The 12,539-nt window shown below is 42.1% G+C and overlaps 1 protein-coding gene across 1 annotated transcript in view; it reads right to left on the reverse strand.

Moving 5' to 3' along the window:
* Positions 1-12,539, reverse strand: part of gabbr1b (gamma-aminobutyric acid type B receptor subunit 1b) — a 235,593-nt gene that overhangs the window by 140,374 nt on the left and 82,680 nt on the right. The window lies entirely within an intron of this gene.

Here is a 12,539-nt window from a genome sequence, read left to right on the forward strand (position 1 = left end):
TGGTCCTGCGCTTCGGGCTCGGAGGGACTTGAGAACGTTTTATTCGACCACAACTTTGCCAGGAGGCCAGATGACTCAATCTGATTTGCTCTTGGAAATGGGGTGACATTTGCAAGATGCTATTTGACTGACCGCGACACTTGATTGACTTTTTTCTCTTCACATTGATAGACAGAGAAGTAGGAATGAGTAGGTCTTCGTGCCAAAATGCATCATACGGTCTTTTTTGCGTCAAATAGTTCTTTCAAAGTTAGCCAAAAAGACAAAGTGGAAGGAAATTCCAACGAGAAGAGCAGGATTGAGTTGGCACCAACTTGGATATCAAGTCCAGATTTCCAGATGGCTGTCAAGGTTGCGAAACGTTGAAGATTGTTTCACTGCCATTGAAAAAATAGGAAGAGGCTCCATCAGAAAAACAAACGAGGATCTCAATTTTTGCTGTGATCCACTCTGTCAGACCGCCTACGTTCTTCGTTTTCAGCTCCAAAGGCGCATTACGACACACGTCGGCTCGGGAGAGCGCCGCAGTACACCAACATCATCTGTTGGTTTCCATCTGGAGTAGCCCGGTCACATGAGCAGGACTCGGAAAAGGGGTCCAAAAATGGAAACAGTATCCCAAATGGAGCAAGACGGGGAGATGTGCGCAGTGCAAACGTTTTCCGACTGCAGCAGCACAGCAGCCGCCGTGTGGGAGAGCGTGACAACAGAGAAAGGAGGAGGAGGAGAGAGGAGAGAGGAGAGAGGAGACAGGAGGAGGGATGTTCTCTCTGTTTCACAAACCACTTTGAATTTGCAAATCCTTAACAGTCTCGCTCGTTTATCTCGCCCCCTTCCCCCAATCTCCTCCCACTCTACCCGCCCACCTTCCTGCCCTTGACACCAAACATACTTTTGGAGAGTATTTTTCACACAATGCCTTCAATCCAATTCTAATAAATGCTGTTCATGAATCTATTATCGCTCTGGGCGGGTGGTGGTGTGGGGGGGGGGTTTATTTATGTTTCTAATGCTAACTGTGAGCTGTGATTCTGGCGCCATGATTTTGTTCCAGCTCAATCGCAACGTGTCCTCCCGCATTGACTTGTTGCATCTCTGGCGACACCTCGCGCAATCACACCTCTTATCTTCCTCCTTCGCACAGTTCTTTTCATTGTTAAATGTTTGCTACGATGGTTCTTCTGATCAGGGTTTGATGATGCTAATTTCGCAACAGATCAACCATAAGTGAGATTGCCCGATTTTGATCATTTTTTTCAATTTTAGAACTGCTCACTAATGATTATTATGATACAGTGATACCTTGACTTATGAACTTAAAGGACAAGCGACGTCTCCGGACAAGTTGTGTCCATAATTTGTAAAATGGCTTCAAATGACTTCTACTGAGCGTATTTTACAAAGATTCCACCGCATATAGCTATACGTATTTTACCTTTTAAGACTCGCGCTGAATATTCGGGAAGTCTTGCTTTTGAGTTGGTGACGAGTCCGTACGTGACGTCACTAAAGGACCGTCCTTGACCATAAAAAAGACGCATTGTAGCGGTCCTTCCATCACGTCAATGTATTTTGCTGTACTTGTTTGGTCTGGGGACCTCGTGTTGCACCCAAAAGCCGCCAGGAGGCCGGAAGAGGGCGTACAAGCACCATATAAGGAATTTATCAGCCTGTGGAAGCGGAGGTGGCGGCTGGAGGTCGCCATTTTGTGCCTCTTTTTTTTTTGGATGAGAGATTTTCCCCCAATGTTGCCTCAAAATGGCACGGAATAAATACTTTAATCGATTGCAAACATGTATGATTTCCTCTTCAGAACTATTTGAATCATATTCATGTGTAACAAGAAAGCATATTCTCTCAATCTGAAGCCATTGTTTGGATTCACAAACAATTTCTGCTTTCTGAAAATGCCCAATTCGCAGCTCAATTTTTTGCAGATTTTGGACACTTTAAGTCATTTTTATTGGTGTTTTGCATTTGACTAAAAATATACTGCGTGTTTTAGGTATTTTAGATGCGATAAAACGTTTTTCTGGTGTCAGTTAAAAAACAAAAAAGTGACGTCGGTTGTCCTTTAATTGGTTCCCAGACAGTGTAAGGCAAAAAGTGTGTATCCCAAAAATTAATTTCCCATAGGAAACAACTAAAATCAGAATAATCCGTTCCCAGGTCCCCATAAAACCTAATTTTCTACTTTCTAATTTTCTAACCCTTAAAACGATATACCTTATTTTATGTATAATAAATGTGATATGGTATTATAATTAAAGACATAAACTGTACTGTATAATAAAGTCATTTTATTTAAACACCTGATGAGGAACGTAGCCTTCTTCTTTCTTTCTAATTTCACCTTGTTCCTCATCAATTGTGTTCTGTTTAGCTGGGTTGATAGCTTTTTGCATCAAGTGTACCGATGGTTTGTGCGGGAATAGAGGATCAAAACAAGCCGGCTGCCATTTTCTTGTTTGGAGAACGGGCTCATTTGTGAACGACACATCACTCATTGTGGCAGCTCGGTGGGTATCCCAAAAAATAGTTCATATGCCAAGGTAGAATTTTCATAAATTTAATGTTCGTAAACCAAAGGGTTTGTAAACCGAGGTATCACTGTATGTGATCAGGGAGATAATCAAAGGAGAGGAGTAGCAGTACCTTACATTGCAGGGGTTTCTGAAAAACTACAAAGGGTACTTTGGCAACACAAAATTCCTACTTATTTCAATCCGATAAACACTTTAAGGCAAAAATTAGTGCATTCAAAAGATAGGCTGCAAAGTGAAAAGCATAGTAATGTAGTTTATTCAATAATTGTAAAAATGAAGATTGGAAAGAGCAATACACTGGGGAGACTAATTCTAAAAAAAAACATTGCAGGGATAATACTAGTGGGCCTCAATCTGCAGTACATAAGCACCTAAAAGCTAGAAAACACTCATTTTATGATCATGAAGTTAAAATCTTAGCGAAAGAAAATAGATGGTTTGAAAGGGGAGCAAAATAAGCTATTTTCATAAAACAGAAAAAACCCTTCACTAAATCGCAATGGTGGTATAAGGTTTAATTTGGATCGTTCTTACAACACACCCCTGAGATCGGTGCCACACAGGCTTAGTTATGCTGATGAGGTGATACCAGTGCAAATGGGACAATCAGGCCAGTCGTTGACCATAATCAGTCAGCACAATAGAAGCAATCAGTGTAGCCTCAGGAAAACGTCCACTGCTCCCCCTAACTTTAGAGCAGGAACCTATCATAGCAGAGGTCTGGCACCGCCACCCCTGGACAGTAGGGATATATATATATATATAGGGCCAGAGCTACGAGCAAAATTTTAGATAGCTGACGAAGCCTCTTGGATGAGAAGCGAAACGTCAAACACCTTCAAAGAAGTACAGATGGCGACTGAAGAAACCTTTTCATCGATATGTGATTAGATTAAGCAATCCATTTTTGGGGTTAATTGATGAGTATTAAAAAATAGGGTTGAATTATTTTCCATTATATTGTTTTAAAATGACAATGCAAAGGCAATTTTAGAGCTGTTCACTCATCATTATTATTATTATTATTATTATATTAAATTAGATTAAGATGTCCATTTTTTGGTTTAAATCATTGACTGCCATTCCCGAAATTATTCAGGACTTGAAAAGCCTGACGTGGAGCGCCATTCCCAAATTTGTTTGGGTTTTAGTTTTTCTTGCGGGGTGCTGATAAAGCGCTGGTCAGACCTCTGGAAATATTTTCAGTATTTGCCTTTACTACATCTGCCCCCATTTGAAACCCAGATCCACAGGTCTCGATGTCTGACGTAGACGTAAACCCGCCATGTGGCCGCCCGGGGTGCCACTCTGCACCTGGCAGAGTACGTCCACGTTGAGCCATGCTTCGTCGTGTGTTTGAGAGATTGAGTCACGTTCACATCCACGACGAGCCGCGCCACGTCACGTCCATGTCCACGTCAGGACGATTCCTATTCGCATCAGGCAAAGTCCCGTTCCCTGGTGAGGCGAAGAACGCCATCGCCTTTTACTTCAAGTTCCCTGGAGAGGCAAGGGTTGCCGTCTCCTTCTCGTTCCCTGGTGAGGCGAGCCTTTTGGGAGACTGTTGGGACTTCTGGAATCAGTCCCTTGAGGAGGGGGCGGGGGGTACTGTCACGGTCTGGTTTGTTGGACACGCCTGCAGCTGCACAGGTCGTTTCAATCAGTGGCAGTTAAAAGGACTCCCGGCACACGACCATTCGGTGACTTTGATGTTTTAGATTTCGTTCCTGCTGACTTTATTGAATACAATTTGTCAACTAGACCCTGCTCCGCCCGTCTGTTTGCTTTTTTAGGGTCCACCACCACCACCACCTTGCAAATCGTGACACATCTAAAATCCATTTGTTTGAACCCAATAAAGGACAGTGGTTACTAAAGTGGGCATCCTATCATGTCATGAGGTTTCAGGTTATCATTTTTGGTGCATGAAAGCGATACAGGACTGCCAAATAAACGTTTAGAGGCAATTTTCGAGAGAAATTTGATGCAGCGCTACTTCAAACATTGTTCATAATACCACCATTAGCAAGTCTGCCCAGCTGCTCCCTCCTGCCGCTAATGTGACAATGGCAGTGCCATTGATCACACTTGGGCTTCTGGCCGCATCCACAAGGTTACATAAGACTGCGTTTTACAGTATGCGTCGTATCTCATTTTAAGTTCCCCGCATGAAACGGTTCTGTCATCACGAGCTCATCTCTCTGGAAGTAGGAGAACTGAAACTCTCTGAAGCTTAAATTTATTCTGTGTAAGTCCATCAAATTTGCAACCGTTTGTTGTGTCTCTTTCAGTGTTAGGAGACTTTGATATCAAAGTATAAATTGTGATACCTTTTTGTTTTCATGCGAGTTTTCGGTATCCTTTTTTAGGATGTGTTTCGAGAAAAAACAATGCAGGAAAGGAGGTGTTCATGAATCCTAATTGTGAAATTTCTGAATATAAACCATGGAACAAAATCTGCAAGACTCCACCATGACCTTATTTCATCCATCCATTCATTTTCCGTCCCGCTTATTCTTCATTCGGGTGGCGGGGGGCTACTGTCTCACAATCACACCTACAGACAATTTTGAGAGTTCAATCTGCCTGCCATGCATGTTTTTGGAATGTGGGAGGAAACCGGAGCACCCGGACAACACTGGCATGCTCATCACTCGACTACCAGGTCGCCCGACCTTATTTCGTGATCTTGGTTATTATCCATGTGGACATTTTTTAGCAACTGCAGGTAAATTAGTGGACCGACATCACATCAATGATTTGATATTTGCTGGGAATCTAGACCAAGCCCTGGGGCAAATTGTACAAATCCTCATGTGGGGAAAAAACAGTCACGAAGCGGCAAAAAGGTTTAGAAGTGCAGTCATGGACACAACATGGCGGAAAAGCATTAAAGCTCTTCTTTTTACACCAACATAGTTTGTGAGCACTTAGAATGCCACAAGATGGTACCAAACAGCATTAGGTACATTACATTCTATGTATAATTGTATCTTATTTATTATTGTATCCGTTTTTTTTCTATGCTTGTCTGTGACTGTAAGGCTGGGGTGTCAAAGTCATTTTTTTGCCGCGGGCCACATTGTAGTTATGGTTTCCTCTCAAGGGCCGTTATGAATTTGGAAAAGCCATTAGAATGTTCAATCCCCTCCACATATTACATATAGAGCAAATTAACAAATAACTACTTTTCAAATCTGAAGTCAAGAATAATGACTGTTTACATCAAATTGTGGTTAGTATGATTTGCTTTCGCGGGCTGAAAAAAAAAATCATGTGGCGGGCCGGATTTGGCCCCCGGGCCTTGACTTTGACACCTGTGCTTTAAAGTGTCCTTGAGAGCTTTGAAAGGCACTTGAAAATAAAATGTATTATGATTGCTCCTATTATTATTATTAATTATGCAGTGCAAGCTGAGGATAGTTTCTGTCCCCCACAAAAATGTATGACTGCCAAATCCTAACTGAATGGCATTCACTGGATACATTTTGCTGCTGTTTGAAAGAGGTAGATTTTTTTCCCCAGACATGTTGTAAGCACGACAGCCAGTGGATTGATTCCAAATGAAAACACGGGCGGTAAATCTAAGCGTGAAATAAAAGTGACTGACTGAAAGCTCGTCTGAGCTCAGTGGTAGTTTCCTCACACTGGCTAGCCGCACAAGGTGACATTGTGGCCCATGGCACCACCCCCGTCTGATAAAAGTGACAATGGGGAAAAAAAAAGCTCCTTGAATTCGATTTCTTTGGCATGGAGGCATGACCGAAGCAGTCTTCTGCGGGAGTCACGAGGCGCTGAGCGCAATCACTCGGCTCTTGCACATGAAACGGAGTAAATGTTACTCTCAAGGCTAATGCGGAAGAAGCAAGCCCAGTCAAACTGGGTGCTGGCTAAACGGGTATTTAGATATCTAGATGTTATATTTAGAGTCTACCCATACGTATCTACATTTCTTTACTAGGAGTGATATGTGTGTGCGTGCGTGCGCGCGCGTCTGTGTGTGTGTTTCAAAGTCATTTGAATTGGAACGAACTGCACTGAACCCACATCTACGACGATACTCTAAAATTGTGACATCCGCATTAGCATTAGCAAAAGATGCTACATCAACTAACCACGTCATAGCAGTTACAGCCTCCGCAAAAAACAATGCGTCAAAATCACGTCATAAATATATTTTTTTCATGTTTGAAATTGGGTTCCCACGGGCAAATCTTTTGCACACCTCATCCCCACCTTGTAGCAAAAACGTGTATGTGTGTGTATGTTTGTATGACTAGTATTGTGAGGACCACTGACATTTTAAACCACACGTAGTGAGAACAAATTTGACAAGTGAGGACCTTTTGGCCGGTCCTCACAGGTTTTTAATTCCAAAGGCTTCTGGAGGGTCTATAGATGCATCTGTTAAAGTTTCAGAAAGGTCCTCACAAATTTACCCAAAATGATTTTTTGGCATGTATTTTCATTTCACTTGGATACACACACTTTTTATTCACTGTGTGTGTGTGTGTGTGTGTGTGTGTGTGTGTGTGTGTGTGTGTGTGTGTGTGTGTGTGTGTGTGTGTGTGTGTGTGTGTGTGTGTGTGTGTGTGTGTGTGTGTGTGTGTGCGTGTGCGTGTGTGTGTGGTTAATGAAAGGGAAAAGTTCATACCACAAAAAGTAAAATGATACTTTAAACAAATTCACTACGGGGGTGGGGACTTTGAATGTACCCATTCAGAGTCGTCAGTCATTTCAGTTTCAAATCCACTTTTATATATTTGTTTTTAAAGAAGTTGAAGTGGGAAATGTGGTGACATTTAGTGTTCAAATGTGACACTAGTTATTCTCTAAACTTATCAGCAACAGTGGTCCTCACTCCTTATCTGAATATCCGGACCTCACAAAACCATTGAAACAGAAATGTGTGTGTGCGTGTGTGCGCGTGTGCATGCGTGTGCGTGCGTGCGTGTGTGTGTATCAGTGTGTGTATCAGTGTGTGTGTGAGCATCATTCTTTCTGATCTTAGGGCTTCGTTCTTATTATAGTTACGTTTCCCCTGCTCCCTTGCTGGTCAGATCCGGCATCCTCAGCTAATTTGTTGTCATTTGCTTTCGCCTAGAGCAGCAGGAGCCATCTTGTTTTGCTTTTTTCCCCATTTTGGTTCCTGAAAGCTCTTTACTTGGCTTGTTTGCCCTTTTTTATTGTTGTGTGTCTCTTCCCTTCGAAGGGACATATACATTATATTATTTTACTTATCCATTTCTTATCGTTCCGCACATGGGGCTTCTGCAACTACTTCTCAAGGACATGACAGACGAGGGATGCTGATTTTGCATTTTTTCCAGCTGAAAACATCGAAATATAGACACCAGAGGAGCTGCATTTTACAATGTCATCATCACGTAAAGGTCTAATGAAAATTGGTGCCATAAGTCACACTTTTTACAAACTTTTTCCGATTACCGTATTTTCTGCACTATGAAGCGAATCTAAAAGCATAAAACGTTCTGAAAAAACGACGCAATGCACCTTATATATGGAGTTACAGTCTCTATTTTCCCATTTAAGTTGTTCCCCCGTGTAGTGTTCCTATGACGTCGTGCGGTGATTAGCAGGATCCTATTGGAACTCAATCAGATTCTCCCGATTCATGAGCATTCGCCAACACACACTCAGATGACTTTGAAATGGTAAAAGCATAGTTGACTACTGACGTCTCAGGATATTTGGCCCATTGTTGATATGAGCCCACGAGATCCATGTCTATGACCAGTTCTCATCGCTTTATTACACCTGGAGCGGTTATGAAGGCTCTATGGAAATAAAACTATTGTATTTCCATTAGCATGGTTCCTTCTAGTGGATGCATAAGGCAAGCGCAGGCACTGTTGTAGCTTCTATTCAATGCGCCTTATAATCCAGTGCCCTCTTAATATCAACAAAGTTACCTAGCTAGCTAGCTAGCTAGCTAGTTAGATGGCTAATCAATAGCAAATAGATAGCTAGCTAGGTAGCCAGCAACGGTGACCCCGTTCAACCGGGAATAACTCAAATAGATCAAGTTACCTAGCTAGCCAATAGATAACTAATAGCTAGCTAGCTAGTTAGATGGCTAATCAATAGCAAATAGATAGCTAGCTAGGTAGCCAGCAACGGTGACCCCGTTCAACCGGGAATAACTCAAATAGCTCAAGTTAGCTAGCTAATAGAAAACTAATAGATATCTAGCTAGCTAGACAGATAATAGAGAGGGAATCGATAGCTAGCTAGGTAGCCAGCGACGAAGACCGCGTTCAATCGGGAATAACCCAAATAGATCAAGTTAGCTAGCTAATAGAAAACTAATAAATAGCTAGCTAGCTAGTTAGATAGCTAATATATAGCAAATAGATAGGAAATAGATGCAGTGCATCGCGTTGTCCATAAACTGCTATTTGCCGCAGAAAATAAGCACATTTCACATATACCGCCTGTGCTTTGACATCTGTTTGATGAACATAAAAGTGCTTGTTACAGCGGGAAGGAGGGGGGGGGGGATTAAACAAATGCCGTTAGAAAGCAGAGTGAAGAAGAGGAAGACGAGGATCTTAAGTGTTGCTCGCGCGACCGTCTTGGTAGAACTCCAGAAGCTGGGGGCTACATCTGATATTCATGGGATTTCTGTTCGCGACTTGGCAGTAAGGCGAGGGTGGGGGCGGGGGGGTCTACACTTCTAAAATAGAGCATAGACTCAAAGTGACAATAAGATGAGAGAAAGGGCAATCCGTCCTGCTTCAGTCGATACCACCATTGACTTAAATCACCAGAGTTAATGTGCCGTATTTGGCAGAAAGAGCCCACCCTGGGTGCACAAATATGTTCATTTACTACGCGGTTACACCTCAACTCACCTCAACTCTAACACAATAGTGTCAGAGTTGAGGTGAGAATAAGTGATGTCAAATATAATGGCCTATTACCTTGTTACTTTATCTTGAAATACTAAAAACTGGTTTCAAGGTGTATACATGTTCATATATGGCAGCGGAAAACATTCATTTAAAAAACAGAACAGCACCTGTGGCAAATGTTCAACGCGAGAAAACAGTGACGCCACATCAATAGTGTTTCAATGTCATGCGAATGACACGCTGACTGACTTGTTCATGGCTTTATGTGCCCTGCTGCTGCCTCGTGACCAATTCAGACCACAGCTTCCCACCACATGAACACACAGTTTTTTTTCCTTCAAAAACAGATAATAATACATTTATTTCAAGCGCCTTTCAAATGAAGGAATGAAGGAATGTGGATCAATAGCTAACGTGGCACGAGCTGGGCCACTTGCGGCTAGCACGGGCATCTAATGTTATGCTAATAGAGTGATACCTTGTCCTACGAACCTAAATGGGCCCCAGAAATTGTGTGCAAGGCGAAAAGTGTGTATTCCAGACATCAATTTCCCACAGGAAACCATCAAAATGAGAACAATCCGTTCCCAGGTGCCCACAAAACACAACCTTCTACTAAATAAGCCTCAAAACCACACCCCGTTCTACGTATCATAAATGCGCCATGGCATTGCAACCAAAGAAACAAACTGCACTGTACAACAAAGCCACTTACCCCTGTGATGGTCGCCGATGACTTGATGGAATGGATAGCTTTTTAATTTACAACAGATTATTTTCTTACAGGGTTTTTAGGTTTTTAATTACCTGACATGTTTCGGCGTATACTTCCGCCTTGGTCAGAGTGTCCTCTCCTTTTTGCATAAAGTGTCTTAAGGAGCTCTGGGGTGTACATCTTAGAGGTTGTGATATTGCAACAGCAACAGATTCAAGCAGACACACACAGAATTTCATTCATAGCTGGTTCCCTTGCGTGTATGTTCTCTTCAAATGTGGAGCCTGATTGATGGGATATTTTACCCTTGCAGTCTACACTCCGCCTTTGAACTATCAATAAAATTGAAGCAAGTCCAAATTTCACTGTGTTTTCCATCCATTTTCTCACCATTTCACTTTAGGTTTTTTTTTTTAGCTTTGTTTTTTTTTGTTTCAAGCTCTGTCGTCTCCCTTTCATGTGAGTGTGTGTGTTTCTGTTTCTGTAACCCCTCCCCCCACTCACTGCTGCGTGTGTCCCCTCTCTCCTCTACCACAGATCTTGACCAATCACGTGCGGCTTTAACCGAAGACTGGGGGCGGGGAATAGAGGGCGTTTCCAGCATCGTTCACTTCAGAGATCAAGCTCTAAGACCCGTCTCGTTCACGAATGACACATCACTCGTTGTTTGTTTCCCCAAAAAATAGTTGATATGCCAAGATTATATTCTCCCAAATTTAACGTTTGTAAGGCGAAAAGTTGGTTAGCTGAAGCGTTCGTAAGATCACTGAATTAAAACAACTAGACAACACTTAGCCACAGCTTTCATTGTGAGTGATTTCAAGGCGTATAATCACATCCAATATTCATTTAAAGAACAGAATAGAACCTATGCCAAATTTTCAATTGTAGTTAGCACGTCAACAGTGTTTCAATGTTATGGAAGCCGATGGGAGTCACGTGTTGGCCGAATTGTTTGAGGGTTTATGTTCCTTCCTGGTGACAAGTTCCGCTTGAATATCATGACTTTTTAAAATGAAAAATAGAGGGACAAATAAGAGTCAATAGCAAATGTGAGCTCCCAAGGAAATGTGGCACTAGCTACACTATCTTGTGGCTAGTATTGACATCTAATGCTATGATAACAACAAAAGAACTACACAACCCTTAGCCACAACTTCAGTTGTGAATGTTTTTGGCCAGGCCATGCACTTTTTTTGTATTTACATTGCATTTATAAGCGCCTTTCAAAACTCTCAAGGATACTTCCCAGTCGAATCGTGAAATACTTTTCACAAATTACATACGTTCTTCTGAGTTGATTACATTCTATTCTTCTATTATTCATTATTCTATTATTTTAACTCTGCTCCTTCTTATGCTCCGAACGTACAAACAAATTATGCCTAAAGATGCAACAGCCGAATTTTGTTTGGTAAAAATAACAAGATGGATCCTAACGCAGCAAGCGATCACTTTCTTGCCATCCAGATATATATCGAGTGAAAAATAAGCGTGTTGTTCTCGGCTTCTGAATGGCACAGCGAGCAGCTTTTCCAGACGGGACTTGACCGAAGGCTACAAAAGCCCTCAATCGATTGCAAACGCCGCTGTTGCCAGGTCACACAGGCCAGAATGTTGGGCTGCGTGGGTTTTCTGGATCACTGCAGTGCGGCACAATTGGCTCAATGTGATGCCAAGATCCCTGCAGGCCAAGGGATGCGATGGTGGAAAGTGTACAATGGCTGCGGTGCTGGAGACACAAAGCTAAAGACACAAAATACCCTGACGGAGAGTTGAATAGCGAAGCCGTCAAAAGTTCAGTTAAAATACTGAAATGGCAGGAATACACATAGTGACTTTGCAGGAAAGTGGTTGTTGAGGTTGTGTGTTTTTGACAGCATCATTTTCATCTGCCATCATAATTTGGTGGTTTGTATTGAGAAGTCGCAATGTTGCTTTGCAACTGTTTTTCTGTTGTTCACAATGGAAAGGATTTCAAGAGAGTCAAAGGTTAACCAATGAAAAGGAGAATTATATTTAACCTTTTCATGCACCCTGTAACCTGATCACCTGACAAGATATCCTCTGTAGGAACCACAGTGCCTGAAAAGGTCAAGGATCACAGGAAAGTATTCCAAAAATCTTTGAATCTAAATTCAATGGTACCTCTACTTGTGAATCTGCAGTACATACGCACCTAAAAGCTAGCAACCACTCATTTGACGACAATAAGGTTAAAATCTTAGCGAAAGAAAATGGATGGTTTGAAAAGGGAGTAAAAGAAGCTATTTTCATAAAACAGCAAATCCTCTCCTCTTTCATCTAGAACTGCTTCATGTCATCACAAAGAGGGTACAGCAAGTCCTGAAGAATTAATGTCTCTCTGTGTCTTTGTTTTGTCATATTGTCTCTATGCTGTCA

This window comes from Hippocampus bargibanti, linkage group LG20 (genome assembly GCF_051943395.1).
Source record: "Hippocampus bargibanti isolate YZ-2025 linkage group LG20, ASM5194339v1, whole genome shotgun sequence".
Taxonomy (NCBI): Eukaryota; Metazoa; Chordata; class Actinopteri; order Syngnathiformes; family Syngnathidae; genus Hippocampus; species Hippocampus bargibanti.